The 24,630-nt window shown below is 37.7% G+C and overlaps 1 protein-coding gene and 1 pseudogene across 12 annotated transcripts in view; one reads left to right on the plus strand and one right to left on the minus strand.

Moving 5' to 3' along the window:
• Window positions 1-24,630, minus strand: part of EML4 (EMAP like 4) — a 161,342-nt gene that overhangs the window by 105,126 nt on the left and 31,586 nt on the right. The window lies entirely within an intron of this gene.
• LOC107127190 (small ribosomal subunit protein eS1 pseudogene) lies at window positions 411-1,233 on the plus strand (annotated as a pseudogene).

Below are 24,630 nucleotides of genomic sequence, written 5' to 3' on the forward strand. Positions count from 1 at the left end.
TGAAAAGGCCAGAATAATCACCTACATGAGGGCACAAATGAAGGGGGAAAAAGATTCTGGAGTAGTAAGGTCAACTTCAACTTCTTCATAATATAGCCTAGAGCCAGCATTTCTTAAGAGACAGTTATGCGTATTTATTCAAATTGTCCAAAGATTAGTGAAAATGTAATGGTCTTTGTAAACAAAGATGATTCTTACAGTATCTAGATGTGTTTTCATGGGGATGTTTCTCATATACATTAGAGATCTGGGCTAAGAGGAGCAAAAATTCTCACACTGTACTCTTGTCATAGGGAAAGACTAAAAAATGGTTACTTCCTTGTAAGCAAGGAGAAGAAAGATGACTTGCTATAGTAAAATTTGTAATCTGTAACTACTGACATTTAAGAGCTCTTAAAAAACAGGGTTGGCAAGAACAAGCACCTTATGAAAGGCGGCAAAAAGGGAGCCAAGAAGAAAGTGGTTGATCCATTTTCTAAGAAAGATTGGTATGATGTGAAAGCACCTGCTATGTTCAATATAAGAAATATTGGAAAGACGCTCGTCACCAGCACCCAAGGAAACAAAATTGCATCTGATGGTCTCAAGGGTCGTGTGTTTGAAGTGAGTCTTGCTGATTTGCAGAATGATGAAGTTGCATTTGGAAAATTCAAGCTGATTACTGAAGATGTTCAGGGCAAAAACTGCCTAACTTCCATGGCATGGATGTTACCCATGACAAAATGTGTTCCATGGTCAAAAACTGGCAGACAATGATTGAAGCTCATGTTGATGTCAAGACTACCGATGGTTACTTGCTTCGTCTGTTCTGTGTTGGTTTTACTAAAAAACGCAACAATCAGATACGGAAGACCTCTTATGCTCAGCGCCAACAGGTCCGCCAAATCCGGAAGAAGATGATGGAAATCATGACCCGAGAGGTGCAGACAAATGACTTGAAAGAAGTAATCAATAAATTGATTCCAGACAGCATTGGAAAAGACATAGAAAAGGCTTGCCAATCTATTTATCTTCTCCATGATGTCTTCGTTAGAAAAGTAAAAATGCTGAAGAAGCCCAAGTTTGAATTGGGAAAGCTCATGGAGCTTCATGGTGAAGGCAGTAGTTCTGGAAAAGCCACTGGGGACGAGACAGGTGCTAAAGTTGAACGAGCTGATGGATATGAACCACCAGTCCAAGAATCTGTTTAAAGTTCAGACTTCAACTAGTGTCAAATAAAAAGTGCTATTTGGGGGGGGGGGGGAAGAGAGCTCTTAAAAAACAGAAATCAAACAAAACACTGAAATAATGGTTAAACTTCAGCAACTTCAAAGCATGTCTTTACAGATGCAAATGATTTAGCCCCATTACTTGGCAGGGGCTTGCAATTAAAAATAATTTTTACTGATCTTGTGAGCAAACAAAAAAAATGATAGCAAATACTGGCTAGGAAGTTAGGACATTTGTACTGGTGCATTTGTGAACTGCTACAAATCTCAGTTGTGAACAGTAATCTGTAATCACTACAAAAATGAAAAATACACATGCTTTGACACAACAATGTATGTAGCAGGGAGAGAGGGAACTATAAATCAAACCTATCACAATGGGATCAAGTGAATGAAATGTTATCTAAATATGGAATCTATGCAGCTATTTAAAATGTTTTATTTCTATATATCAATGTGGAAGGCTATGCATGATCAATGGATATATATTTTAAGTTAGTTTACAGTAAGCAAAAGATAATGCATATTAATTGTTTACATAGTACAGTTTATGTACTATGTTTTTGAAAAAGCAAACAAGAAAACAGGTGTACATGAGAACAGAGGTTTGCAAACTTTTTCTGTTAAGGACCAGATAGTAAACATTTTTGGCTTTGTAGGACAAAAGGTCTTTGTCCCAATTACTGGACTCTGCTGTGGCAGCACAAAAGCAACCACAGACAGTAACTATACTATCGTGTATGGCTCTGTTCCAGTAAAGCTTTATTTATGGACACTGAAATTAGAATTCATATAACTTTAATGTGTCATGAAATATTCTTTTGATTTTTCCAACCATTTAAAAATACAAAAACCATTTTTGGCTCCCAGGATACAAAACAGTGAATTTTGCCACAAAGTGTTAAAGTTTGTCAACCCCTGATGTGGAAGGACACAAATTAAACCGTTAACAGGGGCTATCTTGCAAAAAATGTGTTAAAATAAGCAACTATGCCATTTCATTTTAAAATACATAAAATAATTTAAAAACTGTCTCTTCTCAAATGAAAATCTAATTTTTAGGCCGGGCGCGGTGGCTCAAGCCTGTAATCCCAGCACTTTGGGAGGCCGAGATGGGCGGATCACGAGGTCAGGAGATCGAGACCATCCTGGCTAACATGGTGAAACCCCATTTCTACTAAAAAATACAAAAAACTAGCCAGGCGAGGTGGTGGGCACCTGTAGTCCCAGCTACTCAGGAGGCTGAGGCAGGAGAATGGCGTAAATCCGGGAGGCGGAGCTTGCAGTGAGCTGAGATCTGGCCACTGCACTCCAGCCTGGGCGACAGAGCCAGACTCCGTCTCAAAAAAAAAAAAAAAAAAAGAAAAGAAAATGTAATTTTTATTAATAGAGCTGAGAAATTATCTTCTCCATAATCAGAATCACTGGCGTGTTAATTAACATGACTCAACTTCTTCATGGCTACAGAGAGAGAAGAATAAGGAGAGAAGACAACTTTAGGCCAGGTGCAGAGGCTAACACCTGTAATCCCAGCACTGTGGGACCAGGCAGACAAATCGTTTGAGCCCAGGAGTTTGAGACCAGCCTGGGAAACGTGATGAAACACTGTCTCTACAAAAAAATACAAAAATGAGGCTGGGTGTGATGGCTCACACCTGTAATCCCAGCACTTTGGGAGGCTAAGAGGGGCAGATCACCCGAAGTCAGGATGTCGAGACCAGTCTGGCTAGGCTAACGTGGCGAAACCCCATCTCTACTAAAAATACAAAATTAGCCAGGCACGGTGGCTCATGCCTCTAATCCCAGCACTTTGGGAGGCCGAGGTGGGTGCCTCACCTGAGGTCAGGAGTTCGAGACTGGCCTGGTCAACACGAAGAAACCTCGTCTCTACCAAAAATACAAAAATTAGCTGGGTGTGGTGGCAGGCACCTGTAATCCCAGCTACCTGGGAGGCTGAGGCATGAGAATTCCTTGAACCCGGGAGACGGAGGCTGCAATGAGCTGAGATCATGCCACACTGCATTACAGCCTGGGCAACAAAAGCGAAACTCTATCTTAAAAAAAAAACCACAAAAATTAGCCAGGCATGGTTGGGTGTGCTTGTAGTCCCAGCCACTCAGGAGGCTCAGGTGGGAGAATTGCTTGGGCTCAGGACATTGAGGCTGCAGTGAGCCTTGACGGCACCACTGCACTCTAGCCTGGGTCAAAGAGCAAGGTCCTGTTTCAAAAAAAAAAAAAAAAAAAAAAAGTAAGCCATGCTGTAAACAGATGTGCTGTCATCTAAGCTTTGTTGTTCCATTTCTAGAGCATACACATGTGCGGGGTAGAATAATCCTAAGGCCCTAGGATTTTCAGAATGGTAAATGAGCACTGGCTTCAACTTAAAGTCATCAGCTACAATAGCCCCTAAACAAGAGTCAGCTTGTCCTTTGAAGTCAGGCATTGGTTTCTCTTCTCTAGCTATGAAAGTCCTAAGTAACATCTTTTTCTAATATAAGACAGTGTTGTCTACACTGATAATCTGTTGTTTAGTGCAGCCATCTTCATCAATGATCTTAGCTAAATCTTCTAGATAACTTGCTGCAGTTTCCACATGAGAACCTGCTGCTTCACCTTGGACTTTTATGTATGGTGATGGCTTCTTTCCTTAAAACTTATGAACTAATCTCTGCAAGCTTCAAATTTCTGCAGCTTCCTCACCTCTCTCAGCTTTCATAGAAATGAAGAGAGTTAGAGCCTTGCTCTGGGTTAGGCTTTGGCTTAAGGGAATGTTGTGTCTGGTCTGACTGTTTATTCAGAACACTCAAATATTCTCTGTATCAGCAATAAGGCTGTTTAACTTTCTTATTCATATGTTCACTGGAGTAGCACTCTTCAGAAACTTTTTCTCCACATTCACAACTGGCTGTTTGGTAAAAGAAGCCTAGCTTTCAGCCTGTCTCAGCTTTTGACATCTCTTCTTCATCTAAGCTTCATCATTTCTAGCTTTTGATTTAAAGTGAGAGGCGTGCACTCTTCTTTTCACTTGAACACTTAAAGGCCATTGTAGGATTATTAACTGGCCTCATTTCACTATTGTTATCTCAGGGAATAGAGAGGCCTGAGGAGAGGGAGAGAGACAGAGGAACAGCCAGTCCGTGGAGCAGTCAGAACACACACAACATTTATTAAGTAGGTTATCTTAAATGGGTGTCCCTCGTGGCACTCCAAAAACAATTACAATAGTAACATCAAAGATAACGGATCACAGGTCACCTTAAGAGATACGATAACAGTGAAGAAGTTTGAAATACTGTGAGAATTACCAAAGCGTGACAGAGATGAAATGGGTACACATGCTGTTGGAAAAGCAAGGCCAATACACTTGCTCAGTGCAGGGTTGCCAAAAACCTTCAATTTGTAAAAAAAAAAAAAAAAAAAAAAAAAAAAAATACAGTATCTGCAAAGTGCAAGAGTGTGAAGCACAATAAAACAAAGTATGCCTGAATTTGATGTGGATAATTGGTATTTTTTCAATTATGTGTTATACACGTATTATAGAGAAGTAAAACAATTTTTTGAGAACTTTGCTATTTTGAATGATCTATGACATACACTATGAGTGAAAATAAAGTGCAGCATCAAAATAAATCTTCAAGACATACTCCCCAACCCAAATTGCCACCTCTTAAGCCCTTCCTATACAGAAATTTTCAAAGCAGCTATTCCTGGCAAAAAGTTTTCTTTTTCTTTTCTTTTCTTCTTTTTTTTTTTAAGATGGAGTCTCCCTCCGTTGTCCAGGCTGGATCTTGGCTCACTGCAACCCCCACCTCCCAGGTTCAAGTGATTCTCCTGCCTCAGCCTCCCAAGTAGCTGGGATTACAGGCGTGCACCCCTTACACCCAGCTAATAATTTTTTTGTATTTGTAGTAGAGATGGGGTTTCACCATGTTGACCAGGCTGGTCTTGAAATCCTGACGTCAAGTAATCTGCCCACCTCAGCCTCCCAAAATCCTGGGATTACAGGTGTGAGCCACTGCACGGGGCCAGAAACGGATTTTCAATGATCCTGCACCAAAACCAAAACAAAACGACATACATAAACCTTTTGATTTTTTAAAATTTTGTTAAATGCAAAATGTCGTTTTCTAATCTATGAAAATCTAAAAGAAAAATCAAATGTAGAAACTAAAGCAAGCTGAAAATTTACAGAACTTCAGAACTTTAAGGTAGACCTTTTCAAAGACATCTACAGTCATCCCTCAGATATGCGGGAGGGTAGTTACAGGACTCCTACATATACCAGGTCCGGGCATACTCAAGTCCCACACTTAGCCCTGCACAATCCACATATACAAAAAGTCAGCCCTTTGTATACACAGGTTTGGCATCCCTGGAATACTGTATTTTTCAGTCCACGTTTGGCTGAAAAATTCCACATTTCAGTGGACCTGCCTAGTTCAAACTGGTGTTGTTCAAGGGTCAACTGTATTTCCTTATGAAGGGGGCTCTTCCTCATTTGATGCCGTTTCTGCTACAATTAATCAATTAAAGGTCTACAACTAAACTTTCTATGTTCACTGTGGGTTCTTCATGGCCAAGAGTCATTGGTGTGTAAATGATGTCACTGATGAAACAAGCAAATGTGTTTCAGTTAAATTTTGGAGTAAATGCGCAACAAGCATTAGTTAACTGCATTATACATTATATTAAAAGTTTTCACTGAGTCAAGTGCTGCAGTGCATGTTTGTAGTCCTTGCAAGGCTGAGATGGGAAGACAGATTGAGCCCAGAAGTTCAAGTCTAGGCTGGACAACACAGCAAGACTCCCCTCTCTTTAAAATTAAAAAAGAAAGAAATAAATTTCACTGATTTTGAAAAGAAGCCACTACCATACTACTGGTTAAAATCCAAAATTCAAATATTCTTGTGGTCAAAGTAAAGCATCTTCAGTACTTAAAGGAGGACTCTTGTACTTTAGTATGAAATTGTATTGTGCTGTATGGATAGGAACTGAGTAGGAAAGGCTGACACTGAACTATGATAGGGCAAATTTAATATTCCTTTCCTCCTTTACTATATTCTCTTCAGACAGGCTCAGGAAGATCCATATACATGAGAGATCCAAGTAATAATTCTCAAGTACAGAATATCTGGAATACTCTAGAGCAGCAGTCTCCAACTTTTTGATACCAGGGACTGGTTTCATGGAAGGCAACGTGTCCACAGACTACGGGCAGCAGGGCAGGGCTGGGATGATTCAAACACATTACACTTATTATGCACTTTATATTATTATTACATTGTAATACATAAAAAAATAGTTATATGACTCACTATAATGTAGAATCAGTGGGAGCCCTGAGCTCATTTTCCTGCAACTAGATGGTCCCATCTGAAGTGATGGAAGACAGTGACAGATCAGGCATCAGATTCTCATAAGGAGTGAGCAACCGAGATCCCTTGCATGTGCAGTTCCTAATAGGGTTTGTGTTCCTATGAAAATCTAATGCCACTGATCTGACAGGAGACAAAGTGTAGGTGGTAATGAGAGTGATGAGGAGTGACTGCAAATACAGATGAAGATTTGCTCACTCGCCTACTGCTCACCTCCTGCTGTGTGACCCAGTTTCTACCAGTCCGTGGCCCAAGGGGTTGGGAACCCCTGTTCTACAGCTCACTTCACTGCAGACTATACAATCTTCTAGGACCACCCCAGATCTGACTGAGACCCATAAATCAATCACAGGATCAATCCAATATCCTTGGGATTTTCCAAAAGTGAAATGATCAGCACCCAGATCAAATTCCCCATGTCTTTCCCAAAGTAAATCTCCATATTTAAAAGCAGATCAAATTCAGACCATTTTTGCTAGTGAGTTTGGTTATAATATTGGTTGACAGATCTGATATTTGGACATATCCTCTAAAAACTACAGTTCCAGCAATCAAGAAATGTAGTTCAAATTACCTAACTACTCATTAAGACAATGAATATGTGGACACACAAACATGACCAAATGTAGTCCAGAAGCATATTTTAAGAATCCTCAGAAAGAATCTTTTTCATAGGTACAGTATTCCATAGAGAAAACTCTATGCTTAAGTCTGCATTCTGTAAATAACATAATTCAAACATAGCAAAGCCTAAAAGACAAATATTAGGTTTCAAGTATCTAAAGTTACCAAATGAAAAACAGTAATCATCTGTTTCCACAGAGGGCCAAACAAGAAATGTACTGAATCTATAACATGAAGAATGTGGGTTATATAAGAATTTTTTTTTTTTTTACAGTAAAGGTTAATTCTGGGAAGAATGAATCTTGACAATCAAGAATTGCTTTCTCTGAAAAAAACTTAGAGACTCAACTGCCTTGATGGGTTAAGTATAATCTTGTTCAATATAGGAGGACTGTATCCCTAAGATTACAATTTGTCTAGAGTTCAAAAAGAAGTTCCACTACAAAAACAAATAAAATTCATAGGAAATATACGTATCTCATAGCTCTTGAGCTTGATACCAAAGGTTTCTAATATGCTTACATCTGCAGGCAAACTTTAAATAAAACATTTATTTAGTCCAACTATGAGAATATTAACTGTCAGAATATTGGTTAAAAAAATGAAAATTTACTTAACAAAAATATTTTATTACAGTTGAAAATTACATTTTTTTTCTAACTTCCTTGTTTGTTGCTTATGCAGTTTCAAAGTCAACCAGGAACCAAGAAGATCTTTATTCCTTCCAACTACTTTGTTTCTCCGCCATTTCATCACTTTAAACTCTTACTTAAGGGTGTGAGTCAGAGGGGTGGGATAAACTTCGGATATAACCAATTTTAGACAATAAGCAGTATTTAATTTGGTTCAATAGCTTTCCTCCATTGGAAAGCAACTCAATTGTTCTGGCATGGTTAAAAATAGCAGTCCAGCCATTCAGTGAAATATCGAGCATTCATTGTTTGGCTATAATAATCTTTAAAATGTCACACATTCAAAATGTTTTAATTACTAGCAATAAATGCAGAGATATAAAATGAAAAAAGAACAGGTAACATATTAATGAGAGTAGCTGTACTCATACTAGGATTGTGGATGATTGTTTTTATAATTAAAAAAGAAACGGGCCAGGCCTGGTGGCTCATGCCTGTAATCCCAGCACTTTGGGAGGCCAAGATGGGTGGATCACGACATCAGGAGTTCAAGACCAGCCTGGCCAAGATGCTGAAACCCTGACTCTACTAAAAACACAAAAATTAGCCGGGTGTGGTGGCATGCGCCTGTAATCCCAGCTACTCAGGAGACTGAGGCAGGAGAATCGCTTGAACCCTGGCAGCAGAGGCTGCAGTGAGCCAAGATCACGCCACTGCACTCCAGCCTGGATGACAGAGCAAGACTCCATCTCAAAAAAAAAAAAAAAAAAAGTGGGCCGGGTGTGGTAATCCCAGCACTTTGGGAGGTCGAGGCAGGCAGATCACCTGAGGTGAGGAGTTCAAGACCAGCCTGACCAATATGGTGAAATCCAGTCTCTAATAAAAATACCAAAATTAGCCAGGCATGGTGTTGGGTGCCTGCAGTCTTAGTTACTCAGGAGGCTGAGACAGGAGAATTGCTTGAACCCAGAAGGTGTAGGTTGCAGTGAGCTGAGATCGTGCCACTGCACTCTACTCTGGGTAACATACCTAGACTCCACCTCAAAAAATAGAAAAAAAAAGAGACATGAGTTTCTCCTTTTCTTCCAAAGATCCTAGTGACACTATCAGGAGTAAGAGTAGTGGAAAACTAAACCAAAGAATGGCTGGGTATGCGATGAATAAGGCAGATTTAAAAGTTCTAAACAAAAAGTTCTCAAAGGGAGAAGGTATAGCAATAAAGATTCTTTGTATTTTCTGACTATCCTCTAAGGTTTGGATTGGAAGAAAAAGTAATTTAAATCTGTATCTGAGTACCTGCAACCTACTTTTAAATTCAGCAGAAAACAGGTTGATAATAGATAGATACATAGTAACCAAAGTATAGCAAAATGTTACGAAATCTCAGAGGTAGATATTCAGGTATTCATTGCAAAATTCTTTTTTTTTTTTTTTTTTACTTCTTAAACATTTTTTTATAATAAAACAGAAAAAAAATCTAGTCTGAGCCTGACACCCTTCAAGAGAAAATGAAATAAATTTGCAGAGTACCCTGGAAGCTTTTACAGAACATAAAAATATTAAGGTAGTTAGATTTTATGAAAATCAGCTTGGATTATAAGATTTGAATACCATTCCGTTAAAAAATGGTTTTATGGCTGGCATGGTGCCGCATGCCTGCAATCCCAGCACTTTGGGAGGCTGAGGCAGGCAGATCACTTGATCCCAGGAGTTCAAGACCAGCCTGGGCAATATGGCAAAACCTCATCTCTATAAAAAATATAAAAGTTAGCCAGTGTGGTGGTATGCATCAGTAGTCCCAGCTACTTAGGGGCTGCAGTGGGAGGATCACTTGAGCCTAAGAGGTTGAAGCTGCAGTGAGCCATAATCATACCACTGCATTCCAACCTCGGTGACACAGAGGCCCTGTCTCAAAAAAAGTTTTATATCTACTATGCAGAGTTACAGATCTTGTAGTATAGCTAGTCTCGAAAGATGAACCCCAAAGAAACATGCCTACCGGTAGTCAGTTCCTCCTTTGAATCTAGGCTGGCCTCGTGACTTGCTTTTTTACCAACAGAAGTTGTGTAACTTCCAAGACTAGATATGAATAAGTCTTGCAGAATCTAAGACTCTGTTTTCCTGGAATACCTTCTCCAGAACTGAGCTGCCCTTTAAGAAGTCCAACTACTCTGAGCCACCATACCAGAGGCCACAGACACTCAGTTTGACAGTCCCAGCTAAGCCTAGCCTCACAGCCATCCTGGCCAATGCACTACACAGGCAAAAGGTACGACCCTCCAGCTGCATATCACCATGTGACCTTAGCGGAAAAGAATTGCCCAGCCAAACCCTGCTCAAATTCCTGACCCACAATAATGTTGGATATAACAACAAAATTGCTGTTTTAAGCCACTAAGTTTTAGGTGTTTGTTTTTTTAACCAGAATACATCAATAAGGGTATATTAATCACTAAATATTTAGCCCAAATCCTTCATTTTTAAAAATCACTCATTTTCAATGAATTAAAAAATGGAAAAAACAAAAACAAACAAAACAAAAAAAACGCTGTAAACTCCAGGCTAAGTAGGTGAGGAAAACAAGGTAAAGGAAAAAGCTATATAGTTAGGAATAACTGCCTAGCCTATTCAAATATACAAACCCCTTACAATAAAAACTCAGGTAAGCATCAAGTAACAGTCCATTTTTTTAAACCATTAATTTTTTATACTTTGGATGATATTTATATGAGTAAATGTATTAGATATAAATTTTTTCTATTTAAGTTCATACTGAATCCACTACCTGACATTTTGTCACTGATCTGAGACTCCCACCCAAGTGGCTGTCTTAATAAAGAGTTAACAGAGAAATTACTGAATTTAAAACAGCAAAATGCTTTAAGCTTCTACATTTTAGTTTTCATTGACTTGTTAGGAAAAATTGGGGGATCACAAAACACAGGTGTTTCCCACCATTTACCATAATATTTGATATACACAAAAGACAAAGTTCTCTAACTACACACATAACAGGTACTCAGTAACTGCTGACGGAATGAATTTTAAAATCCTACACATTCAGCTAAAAATTATAATTGCATAAAGGAAACTTAAATTGACGTATCTAAATAACAATCAATATCCTTAATTTTACACCAGTTTTAAGAAAACGCAAAAGTACTTTCTAGCCAGTTGTAAAATATAAATTTAAACTGTTCCTGTATCTTTCCTAGACCTAAAAATTTAAAATATTAAATTATTGCCCTTATTTTTTCCATGCTATTAAAACTATTAGAAAATTATTCCTGTTTTCTAGTCAAGGAAGCAAGGCAAGATTTATACGGCTGCTGGGAAAAAGAAAAAGGGAGACAATAGGCTAACAAAGTTGAAGCACACATCTGCGATCTGAATGCTTAAACAGTACACAAAAGTATGCAATGGAAAGATTCAATCCCTAAATATTTTTAAACTACTTCTTTTCTTTATGGTTAGTCCAACAGGAGAATGGGTAAATGGACTATGATATATCCATAAAGCTCCCCACAGCTATGGAAATGAACTAGAACCTAAACAAATCATACAAACATAATGCTGAGCAGAAGAAGTCACACAAGAAGCCATACTGTGTGATTCCAAAAACAGCCAAAACTAACCTATGATGTTGGAAGTCAAGAGAGTGGTCACCCTTAGATGTGGGAGGGGGAATAGTAGTGAACAGAAGGCATCACTAAGGAGCTTCCAGGATTCTGGTAATGTTTTGTGATTTGTGTTTTATGTTATCATGAGTGTACTTTTTCTGCAAGTTATGTTAGACTTCAATTAAAAGTTTACATTTTTAAAAAGTGGGGGCAAAGCTATAAGATTATAACACTTTTACAACTGAAGCAGAGGTACTCCAATATTTCATTATGGATACTATGTTACACTAATATGCTCATTTGTTTGCAGAACCATGGCACAAATGATATAATTTTGAAAGTGTCTTAGAGATCACATAACCCAAATGAGAATGCAAAAACTGACTTCCAAGATTACATAACACAGGGCAGAGCCAGGACTGGAATACAGGCTTTCAGACTGTTAGTCAAGTGCTTTATCACCACACAATACTGCCAATTCCTCTTTCTCTAGTAGTTACTTTTAAAATATCCACAGGTATACTTTTCTATTCTCATGCCCTGTCCAATAAAAGGTACTGTGGTGCCCTGGGAGAAACACTGGAAAATGTGATAAAGATACAGAAAAGCATGAAGGGGACTATCTGCCTTACTATAGCAGTGAATAAAGTGGACACACAGTAAGTAAGTAGGTGTATCTGTGGGTGTCACGCCATTTTATCTGTTAATTGGATAGAAAAGAGATCTAAATTAAAATAAATTAAAGAATTTTAGCAGTGACTAGCTGAGGAAGGGAAGGTGTTTTAAATGGTCTCAAACATTAACAAAATATTCTATTTCGTGCAATGAAACATGCATTGCTAAAAAAAAAAAAATCTACTGCCAAGTTCGCTTTTAATATATTTCCCGTCCTTCTCTTTAAAACATTGAAGTAATTAAGTAAAATATTTTAATAGCTATTAAAATATGGGAGTACAATATTTAATTCATTAAAGGTGACATTAAATATACACTAGTTCAAATGTCAAATAGCGTGCATTACTTTGAAAGTAAAATACAAAGTAAATTAGAAATTTTTCATTAAGAAATAAAAAACCGGCTGGGCGCAGTGGCTCAAGCCTGTAATCCCAGCACTTTGGGGGGCCGAGACGGGTGGATCACGAGGTCAGGAGATCAAGACCAAACTAGCCAGGCGAGGTGGTGGGCACCTGCAGTCCCAGCTACTCGGAAGGCTGAGGCAGGAGAATGGCGTAAACCCGGGAGGCGGAGCTTACAGTGAGCTGAGATCCGGCCACTGCACTCCAGCCTGGGCGACAGAGGGAGACTCCGTCTCAAAAAAAAAAAAAAAAAAAAAAAAAAAAGAAATAAAAAACCAACAACAAAAACATTTTTATCTTAACAGATGATCAAAAAGTCTACAAAATAGTTGAGTACCACAAGGCTTAAAGAAAGCCATTATATATATTTACATACAATTTGAAAGTGGGGATCAGGCACAGTGGCTCACACCTGTAATCCCAGCACTTTAGAGGGCTTAGGCAGGCGGATCACCTGAGGTCAGGAGTTCAAGACCAGCCTGGTCAACATGGCAAAACCCCGTCTCTACTAAAAATATAAAAATTATCCGGGCATGGTGGCACGAACTTGTAGTCCCAGCTACTTGGGAGGCTGAGGCATGACAATCATTTGAACCCAGGAGACAGAGGTTGCGGTGGGCCGAAATTATGCCACTGCACTCCAGCCTAGGCGACAGAGTGAAACTCTGTCTCAAAAAATAAAAATAAATTTAAAAAAAAAGAAAGTGGGTTATTTTGTGTCTGTGAAGAAAATACTACGTTTGCCAATGCCAGGCTAAGTTTACATTACCCACCAAGACAAAGGATAAATCTTACCCTACTTAGAACACTGGCAACACACTATGCAGTAACAGGAACAAAGTTACCCAACTTAAATGTCACAGTTTCAATAAGAAAGTACGTAACCTTCCTGGAAGGATAAAGTTTTCAACCTCTCTAACAACATTTTATTTGCAGGTTTAAAACATCCAAGTCCTTTCATAATTAGAACTGACCACTTTAGGCATATCACACTTGTTAACTACAGAGGGGACTAATCCACGGGTTCAGAAATTTCCGACTACTTCAGTTTATAGCAACACAAGATTCCACTCAAGCCAATCTCCTCATTCATTGTTCTGTAGATAATGTTCATTCAGTCTCCGATCAGAAATGACTTCACCCCCTACCCAATATCCCACCTTCAGGATCTACTATGGGTTTAACCTCTAAGAAGTTCTTCCTTTTATTCTATTCAACACAGAATCCTTCCTTTCCTAAACTCATATAAGCCTCACACTCATACCATTTTGTACTTAACACGCAGGAGTATATGATTTTTTTTCAACCATGCTTACAGACTTAACAAAATCCAACTATATGCCCCCTCAGGACAGGAGACCGTATTTCACACTTTTATATGTCCCACACTATCTACTGTGGTAGGTATACCAACCACATTATAAGGTATTTCAATCAATGTTAAAGCAAATACTAAAAAGAGTTATAGTTGCAAAGAAGACAGGATGCTCCAGTGAGTGTATAAGAGACAGAAGATCACATGGACCTTCTGATTACTTTGAGAAGAAAGTCTCAGTTTCTAATACCTCTCTAACATTTTGCTAATATTTAAACATAACCAACTTTTAACATAAACAAATATTTTCCATAAAATGATTTTCTATCTACTGAGTGGTGTATAAAATTTAATCTTAAAATAAATGTCTAAAAACTATTCTATAGTGCCAGAAAGTAAGGAAGTTCTCAAAAAAGTTTTTATTTTTAAAAAGGTGGGAGTATGTCAAAGGAACACAGGAGCCAACCTATGGCCAAAGTTGGAAAAATCTGAACAAAATAAATAAAATAGTATTGGATCTTAACCCAAAGAACAAAATATCCATGAGTCCATACTGAAATAAATAAATGACTGAAAAAAATATCTAAGAGAACAGAAGAATTCTAAATAAATGTAAATACACTGTCTTCAGGAAGTGAGGCATAACTCCACACCCACTTCTTAAGTGTGGGTTGTGCATAGTGACTTCCTTCCAAAGAGGAAAGGGGTTCAGAAAGGGGTTAGGAAAAGTAACTTTACAAAGGAGAAACCTAACAAACAGTACCTCAGTGATCACGGTCAACAACATCAATGATGTCATGTTGCTCACATGTACTTCTTATGATGTGATGAGGATGGCGCTTTCCCTCTGTGGTCTTCCTCCCCAAAACATCAGACAAATTCCAAAAGAGGGGCATTCTACAATATATCTGATATACCAATGCTGCTACAATATACCAATACTGCTTTTAAAACTGTCAAGGTATCAAAAACAAGAAAAACCTGAAAAAATGGTCATAGCCAAGAGCCTAAGAAGACATGACAACTGGATGGGACCCTGGAAAAGGGGCACTAGGTAAAAACTAAGAAAATCTTAATAAACTATGGATTTTAGTTAATACAATGTGTCAGTATTGGGTTTTAAATTATAATCTACCATACTAATATAAGATATTGATAATAAGGGAATTTGGGGGTGTGTGGAAACTCTGTATGATCAATTTTTCTGCAAATGTAAAACTGTTCTAAATGAAGTCTACTGGGTTTTTTTTGTTTGTTTTTTTTTTGAGACGGAGTTTTGCCCTTGTTGCCCAGGCTGGAGTGCAATGGCATGATCTTGGCTCCTTGCAATCTCCGCCTCCTGGGTTCAAGCAATTCTCCTGCCTCAGCCTCCCAAGTAGCTGGGCTTATGGATGCTCGCCGCCATGCCCGGCTAAATTTGTATTTTTAGTAGAGACGGAGTTTCTCCGTGTTGGTCAGGTTGGTCTTGAACTCCCGACCTGAGGTGCTCCACCCGCCACAGCCTCCCAAAGTGCTGGGATTACAAGCGTGAGCCACCACGCCTGGCCAGTCTATCAGTTTTTTAAAAGTCATTTTAAATAAAATTATTAAGTAAAATAGTAATAGTTGTAAGAGACTGGGAAAATCATGAAGGTAGTACTCAGATGACTAAAGTTTGAAAAACATTTATGAGGAAATCCCTTTTTAATCAAAGGTCCAATCAAAGCTTCACCACCTACTAGTTACATTATCATTTCCTCATCTATAAAATGGAAAGAATATGCCTACATTACAAGACTGCTGTGAGGATTAAATCAGATCAGGAACATCTGTTTTAGAAACTGAAAAGCCCTGCACAAATGATAATCAACATAAGAAGAAATACAACATATTATCTTGGAAAAAAAGATCGGTATTGAAAGAAAGTAAGAGTACCCTTCTGCTTTGTGGTATTTGTTAAAAGGAAAAAAACCAGAAAAGCGAACATAATTGTCTAAAAATTATTTCATGTTTTGAAACCATGTTTTTAGCTATGTAGGGCTTTGAGTTTCCAAATAACTGCTTTTAGTATCATATTAGTGATTTTTTAATATATTGTAATTTCTCTTTCCTTTACAATTAGATCATAATAAAGATGCATTTTAAGTACTTTATTTTAAAAAGGGAAGACTAAACTCTAGCGTCTAGCAATGGACTCTTAGGGGATAAAACCATAAGGAAACAGGAAGTGATTACTACAAAAGCCAGGAGTAGTAACAATTTGGAAGGAAAGAGACTGTAACTGGGATGGGCACCTATAGGGGCTTCTGAAGTGACTACTATTTGTTGTTCTAGACTGTGGTTACAAGGATGTCCATTTCATAATAACTTCTACTTCTTGTTCTAGACTGTAGTTACAAGGATGTCCATTTCATAATAGTTTACCAAGCTTTACATTTGTTCTATGTGGCTTTCTGTGTCTGGAGAAAAAAAAAAGAAAAAAGAAAAAGCCAGACAGAACGAGACCCTGTCTCAAAAAAAATAAAAATAAAAATAAAAATAAAAGGAGTAGGCTTCCAGACTGGGCACGGTGGCTCACACCTGTAATCCCAGCACTTTGGGAGGCTGAGGAGGGTGGATCACGCGGTTAGGAGTTCAAGACCAGCCTTGTCAAGATAGTGGAACACCGTCTCTACTAAAAACATAAAAAAATTAGCCGGGTGAGGTGCCTGTAATCCCAGCTACTTGGGAGGCTGAGGCAGGAGAATCGCTTGAACTCAGAGGGCGGAGGTTGCAATGAGCCGAGATCGCACCACTGCACTCCAGCCTGGGCGACAGAGTGAGACTGTCTCAAAAAAAAAAAAAGAAAAGAAAAAAAAAGAAAAAGGAGCAGGTTTCCAAAATAAATCTATTGTAAAGAAAACATTCAACATAAAATAGAAAATTTTAAAAATAAATTTTAGTTCTTTGATTATACATACAAAATCAGAACTTTAAAAAAATCTGGTTCTAAATGATGTAAGGCAAAATTACTCAGATTCAAAGAAGGTTTGAGAATGAAAATTTATCTCAAAATTTGAATACTCACTCTGCATCTATTCACCTTCTGTTCTTAAACCACTGTCCTTTATTCAGAAGACATAAGGCCTCCCTCCCAGAGTGGCCAGGAAGAACAAACGAATAAATGCGGAAACATGAGTTGAAAAGGTAGTAAATAAATGTAATTTGTACCTGTCCACCAAAGAAGAGATGAAATAGAAAGTGTGAGCTGCTATCACAAAGTAGGCTATCGCATACTGATGTCCAACTTTCAATACTGTCAATACTGTAGCATACTCATATCCAATTACTTTTGACGCTATTGACTTTCAATAGTGTCAATACTGTAGCACACTCACATCCAACTGACTTTTGACACTATTGAATTTCAATAGTGTCAATATTGTAGCATACTCATATCCAGATACTGCCATTTTCAGGACTCTCGATTACTAAACTTCACTGCAACATTTAAGGAAAAACTTCCTATAAGATAATGTAACTATAGCTCAAATATGATTGTCTAAAACACAGAACAATTAGGAAATCAATTACTCATCAGTAAAGCAAAGGTGAATTCTCGTTTAATATTATGAATTCACATTTTATATTATGCCAAACTCAGAGCCAAGTCATCAGAACCGAGCCAAGACCAGAAAGTAAGCAGAAAAAGACCTCATAACAATCCAAACTAAAACCATAAGTATAAAGACCACTTAAGTTCAGAAAAGGACCTCTGGCTCTCATAAGTTGCCTGTTAACTACGTTTATTAGAACTGGGTAGGAACCAAAATAATCTGGTTTTCCAATTCACAGCAAATAAAAAGCAACAAATTAAAAAGTGGTTCCGGTAGAGCTGCTAAGGTAAGCAAGAAACTGACAACTCATCCATCAATGAGAAAATCATATTTTTAAAAAGATACCAATAAGTGAAAAAGTGTAAGGTCCTAGGTCATTCAGTGCAGAGGCAAACAACCCTAAGACACTTCAATTACCCTAAAGGTATTACTTACATTCTTTAAATTACTTATATGAAAACTAGTTATATCTAGTATTATATTAATATATATTTGGAGGTTGTATGTATATACATAGATATGGTTTTGTAAAATACATATATTTATAAAAGTTTTGGTTGTGTTTAGAAATTACTTTTATAAAACTACAAATGATAACTGATAATATCAAATAGAGGAGGTGTTATAGATCCAACTTAAAAATAACTTTATTTTATAATGTAACCAATAATCATGCTGACATATTTTTACAGAACTATATTGAAAAATAATATATTGTTACAGTATGCTGAACACATATTCAGTGCCAGATGCATTGTCTCATTTCATCTCACAAATCTATAAATATTAAATAGATCCCTATAAAACTGCCAATACGCAACTATTTTTGACCTACTAAAAAGGTATTTAAATTACCTGCAATTACAGAGGTAGAAATTAGCTAAACAGAGGTAACACCCAAGATTATATGATCAGCAAATGGTAGGGACAGAATTTGAACCTAGGACTGTCTTGATTACTGTGTTATTCAAACTCACCAGCAATTATTATAATTTACTGTGGTGATTTAAATTTTACTATTTACCAAAAATAATATACATGATGCACTGAGAACACATCACTTATGTAGTATATGTGCCAAAAATGCATATCCTAAATCTGATCATGAAATACCAGACAAAACCAAATTGAAAGACATCCTACAAAATAAATGGCTAGTAATCTTCAAAACTGTCAATGTCATAAAAGGAACAAAAAAGGCTTAGGAACAGTTCAGTTCCAGATTAAAGTAGGCGAGATGACTAGACATAAAAGTAGGCATAAAAACTAAATGCAGGCTGGGAGAAGTGCCCACGTCTATAATCCCAACACTTTGGGAGGTCAAGGCAGGAGAACTCTTGAGGCCAGGAGTTTGGGACCTGCCTGGGCAAGACAGTGAAATCCCATTTCTCCCCCAGAAATTCAAAAATCATCTGGATGCAGTGGAGTGCACTTATAGTCCCAGCTACTTAGGAGGCTGAGGTGGGAGGATCACTTGAGCCCAGGAATTTGAGGCTATAGTAAGCTATAATTATGCCACTGCACTCCATCCTGGGTGACAGAGTGAGGCCCTCTCTCTAACAAATACATTAATTAAAATTAAAAACTAAATGTAACGCCTGATTCTGGATTGGACCGGAGTGGGGGAATGCTATATGGAACCTGAATAAGGTCTACAGATTTAGAAATACTGTACAAATGTTTACTTACTTTCATAAGAAATGTTCACAAAGCAGAAAAAGAGTAATTGTCAAATGAGTGATAAACGCAGTAAGTGCTAGAAATTTAGAAGCAAAAATGATCATGATTAGCAAGAGTGGTCCTAATGAAAGAAAAAAAAAATTATTTGGGTCTTGAAATCTAAGCAGAAACTGGTTAGGTAGAGGAGAGAAAAAAGAAAATTCCAAAGTGGTAGAATATTTGTGGATAAATGACTGAGTAATGGAAACTGACTATATAGTCTGTTAACACAGGAGTAAAAATAAGACTAGAAAAGGAAGGCTGGGGCCAAATTATGGAATTCTAACCCAAAGAAAATAAGATTTCATACTATAGGCTATAGCCAACCACTAAATAATTCTGACATAGTATTAGTATAACAAACAATTTATGCATTTCTGTCTAAAAAATCTAAGTTGATACTTCCTTAAAACAAACAACAACAACAACAACAACAAAACCCTTTCCTTTTATACTAACAGATCTTCTGCTTCCTTCATTTAAGTGCCTACTGATTCAGGCCGGGCACAGCGTCTAAGAGCAAACACTCATTGAGTGCTTACTGTGGATTATATAAGCCAGGGAAGCTAACTCAGGGCAGGGGCATTTAATTCAACACCATCTATACCTATTATTATTATTATTATTGGTCAAGCTGAAATTAGTTTACTTTTAGAGTATATCTCTTTTCCCTACCAAATATAAAAATGTAAATTTTGCTGATAAACTTCACTATGTGTAAGGACAGATTTTTATTTGATTAGTGTTGATTTGTCAACACTAGAAGTTTTCATTAAGCATTTTAATTCAGAATCATATCAGTGATCACATCTGGAAGTGTTTTTTGTTGCACTTACGCTAAAATTCTACAAGGTCAAGTTTATAAATATCAAATTGTAATCTAAGAGGCAAACTTTGTAAAGTTTGCATGAATCATCTTTGTTGAGAATCCTGCATTTTATTTCTAAAAAATTTTTCTCTTAAAAGAATCAAATTACCTCAACACTTAATATACAAAAGGACCTCGAATCAAAGTTATCTGGATGATTATAGAACAAAATGGCAATGCATTGCAAATGATTAAGAAATGAATATTTATAATTTCTAAAACCATATGGTATAGTAATAGGAAGAACTGTAATATTAAAGGGACCCCATAATCTTAGCATTCATGAACATCTGATGCAAAGAATATTTACATAGATTCATTACTAACTTGTAACTCTACCTACCTAACTAGGTTAACTAGTTAACTAGGTCTAACTCTACCTGTAACAGTTTTTCTTTATTCTGAAAAACTGTTAAAAGAATCATCCATTTCTGTTTATTCTAGTAGGGAGAAAGAACAAGTACAGCAAGCCATTCAGTAGTCGTTGGCATACTACCGCCCACAAGCCAAACCTGATCCCATCACAATCCCTTAGTTGTATGGTAAGAGAACTAAGAATGATTTCTTACATTTTTAAACAGCTGAAAAACAAATTCAAGGAACAGCTATTAGAGACCCATAAACATTACATGAAATTCAGTGTTCATAAATAAAAGTTTGTTACAACATAGCCCTGGCCCACTCTTTTGGGTACTGCCGATGGCTATTTTACAAAAACAGCAGAGAGGAATAGTTCCACTGGAGATGCGTGGCCCACCAAGCCTAAAATATTTATTATCTGGCCCTTTCCAGAAAAAAGTTTGCCAGCCCCTGCCATATACCACAGCAGACAAGAGATTAAGCTGTAGGTACTGAAATCAGACCCCCTGGGTTCAAAACCTGTCTTTGCTACTAACTGCTTATATAGCTTGTCAAAAGTCATCTAATGGTTCTAAAACTAAAACTTCTAATTTTTTTTAAAGAAAGATAGGCCAGGTATGGTGGCTTATACCTGTAATTACAGCACTTTGGGAGGCCAAGGCAGGAGGATCACTTGAGCCCAGGAGTTTGAGACCAGCCTGGGCAACATAGTGAGACCTATCTCTATTAAAAACTTTTAAAATTAGCCAGGTGTAGTGGCATGTGCCTGTAGTCCTAGCTATTCCAGGGGCTGAGGTGGGAGGATCCCTTGAATCTAGGAGTTCAAGGTGCAGTGCACTATGATTGTGTCACTTGCACCCTAGCCTGGGCAAAAGAGCAAGACTCCATCTCTTTGGGGGAAAAAGAAAGATAACAGTATCTTATAAAGGAATAAATACAGAGTGCTTAGCACTGTACCTTATAGTAAGCACTATATTTTCATTATTATTACCACTATAGTTACTAAACAGGGGACTCTATCCCTATCAAACTGTTGAGGTCCAGGCCTTTTTGTGCCTATACATGTGGCATAAAAGTATAATATCAATTAATCCCTTCTGGTTTTTTTTCCCCTCTTTATGTTCAGGCAACTGCAATTCACACCAAAACATGTAGGGGGTGGGGGGAACTTCTACAAAAAAAAAGGGTGTGTCTATAAAGTCTGAAAAAATAAGTAAATAAATGGCTGTTAATATTAATCTGTGATTCCAGACTAGCCATCTTGTATAACTGCTTCCATAGCTAATGATGCCATCCACTGTACTACAAATAAAATCTATATAAAGTTCATGTGAACTTTGTTATATTAATAACTTTAATTACAGCTATGTCAATATACTTTGCTTAAAAATGACAAACCAAATTTATTCAAGTTCAGAAAAACTCTATTATAGTGTATTCAACATGGATTCAAAATGTTTTTATTTCAGATCCTCTGATAAACAAAAAAGGGCTACCACAGATGGAAAGATAAACTATGTCTACTGGACCACGAGGGGAAAAAACCAAACTTACCTTCATATACTTATGGAAAATGCTGTTTTATTTTAACTGGTAAATAATAATTGTATGTATTTATGGGACACAATGTGATATTTCAATATATGTATACATTATAGAATGGCCAAATACTTCTTTATGGTGAGAACATTTAAAATCCACTATTTTATTCTATTTTGAAATATGTAATATGTTCTTCTTCTTCTTATTATTATTAGAGTTAGGGTCCCGCTCTGTCACTCAGGCTGGAGTACAGTGGTACAATCATTGCTCAATGCAGCCTCAAACTGCTAGGCTCAAATAATCCTCAGGCCTCAGCCTCCTAAGCAGCTAAGACTACAGGCATGCACCACCACGACAGGCTAATTTTTTAATTTTTTGTAGAGATGGGGTCTTGCTACATTGCCCAGGTGTGGTTAATACTGAGTGTCAACTTGATTGGATTGAAGGCTGCTGCCAAAGGAGATTAACATTTGAGTCAATGGATAAGGAAAGGCAGACCCACCCTCAATCTGGGTAGGCACCATCTAATCAGCTGCCAGCACAGCCAGAATAAAAGCAGGCAGAAGAACATGGAAAGACTAGACTGGTGTAGTCTTCTGGCCTCCATCTTTCTCCTGTGCTGGATGATTCCTGCCCTCAAACATCAGACTCCAAGTTCTTCAGCTTTGGGACTCAGACTGGCTTCCTTGCTCCTCAGTGTACAGATGGCCTATTGTGAAACCTCACTTTGTCATTGTGTGAGTCAATACCACCTAATAAACTCCCTTTTATATATCATGTATCTTGTTAGTTCTGTCCCTCTAGAGAACACTGACTAATACACCAGGCTAGTCTCGAACTACTGGCCACAAGCAATCCTTCCACCTTGGCCTCCCAAAGCACTAAGATTATAGGCGTGAGCCACTGCACCTGGCCTACAATACCTTATTATTAAATACAGACACCATACTGTGCAATAGATCCCCAGGATCTATTTCTCTTGTCCAAATGAAACGTTCTACTATTTGACCAATGCCTCTCCTTTCCTTGTCTACACCCCTCCAAGCCCCCGGCAACTGTCATTCTACTTTCTACTTCTTTTTTTTTTTGAGACGGAGTCTCACTCTGTCACCCAGGCTGGAGTGCAGTGGCGCAATCTCAGCTCACTGCAACCTCTGCCTCCCGAATTCAAGCGAGTCTCCTGCCTCAGTCTCCTGAGGAGCTGGGACTACAGGTGTGTGACACCACACCTGGCTAATTTTTTGTATTTTTAGTAGAGATGGGGTTTCCCCATGTTGGCCAGGCTGGTCTTGAACTCCTGGCCTCAAGTGATCTGCCTACCTCAGCCTCCCAAAGTGCTGGGATTACAGGCATGAGCCACCATGCCCAGCCTATTTTCTACTTCTGAGTTTGACTTTTTTTCAGTTTCCACATATAAGTGAAATCATGTGGCTATTTGGGTTTTGTTTCTATGTGCCTAGCTTATTTCACTCAGCAGAATGTCTTCTAGGTTCATCCATTTTGCTGCAAATGACAGGATTTCCCCCTTTTCAAGGCTGAGTACGTTTTTCTTATCTGTTCATCCATTGATGGGCACTTCTGTGGTTTCCATATCCTTGCTATTGTGAATAAAGCGCCAATGAACATGAGAGTGCAGGCATCTCTTCAATATAATGGTTTCAATTCCTTTGGATATATACTCAGAAGTGGGATTGCTTCATCACAGAAAGCGTTATACTTTTAACTTTTTAAAGTTCTAGTAGACTTATGTTCAACTTCCTAAATCAAGTTGAAAATCTGCATACATTAAGCCTGGCTGTGTGCTCTTGGGCAAGTTAATTAACTCATCCCTTAGTTTCCATCTCTATAAAATGGGGATAATAATGCTAACTCCTTCATAACTTACTATGAGGATTAAATGAGCCAATACACATAAAGGAACATCAAACAGTTTCTCATACAGAGTGGTGCTTGATAAATTAGTTTTATATATTTACTTAATAGCTAGATTTTGATGGTAACGCTTTCAGAGTTACAATTCCCAGCTAGCACATAGCCATCAAGAACATTTTGAAAGTTAGCACAGTTGACAAAATCTTCACAAATTCGACTTGATTGATGGAAATTAGAATACAGGTGTCCTTCACTTAAAAGAACTTAAAAGTCCTATACTTCTGTCATATTACTGCTGTAGACAACAATTAGAGGATGCAATTCACTTAATTTCTCAGGGTAATCGTTAGGAGAATACAGCAGGCAGCCCATGGAGAACAGGGGAAGTGGAAAAGACCTGGAATAAACTGTGCTCTAGGTGGGCCCTCACTTCCTGCCTTATTTCCCCTACTGTCCCCTGCAAAGCGCTGGAAATTTCAGTCCTTTACTTTACGTTCTTTCTCCCACCAAAGATTCAACAGAAGGCATGCCAAGACTATGAGTGTCTGCAAAAACTCTTTAAAAATGCCAAAAAAGATTTAAAACATTCCTTTAGATATGAATTTAGAATTGTTATGACATTTAGCGTCAAACTGCTGAACTTGAGAATTACTGTCTCTACAAAGAAAGTTTGTAAGTCCGAATTAGTGCCAGAATTTCTGAAACTATCTTTTCAACTGGAGAAAGGGAGTTCAAGTCAAAAAGAGAGCTTCTGATTTCAATGACCAGCAAATAAGAAATCAGCATTTGTTGAATTAAATATGCCTGACAACCACAACACCTGACAACCTCAAATTAACATTTA

This window comes from Macaca fascicularis, chromosome 13, assembly GCF_037993035.2.
Source record: "Macaca fascicularis isolate 582-1 chromosome 13, T2T-MFA8v1.1".
NCBI lineage: Eukaryota > Metazoa > Chordata > Mammalia > Primates > Cercopithecidae > Macaca > Macaca fascicularis.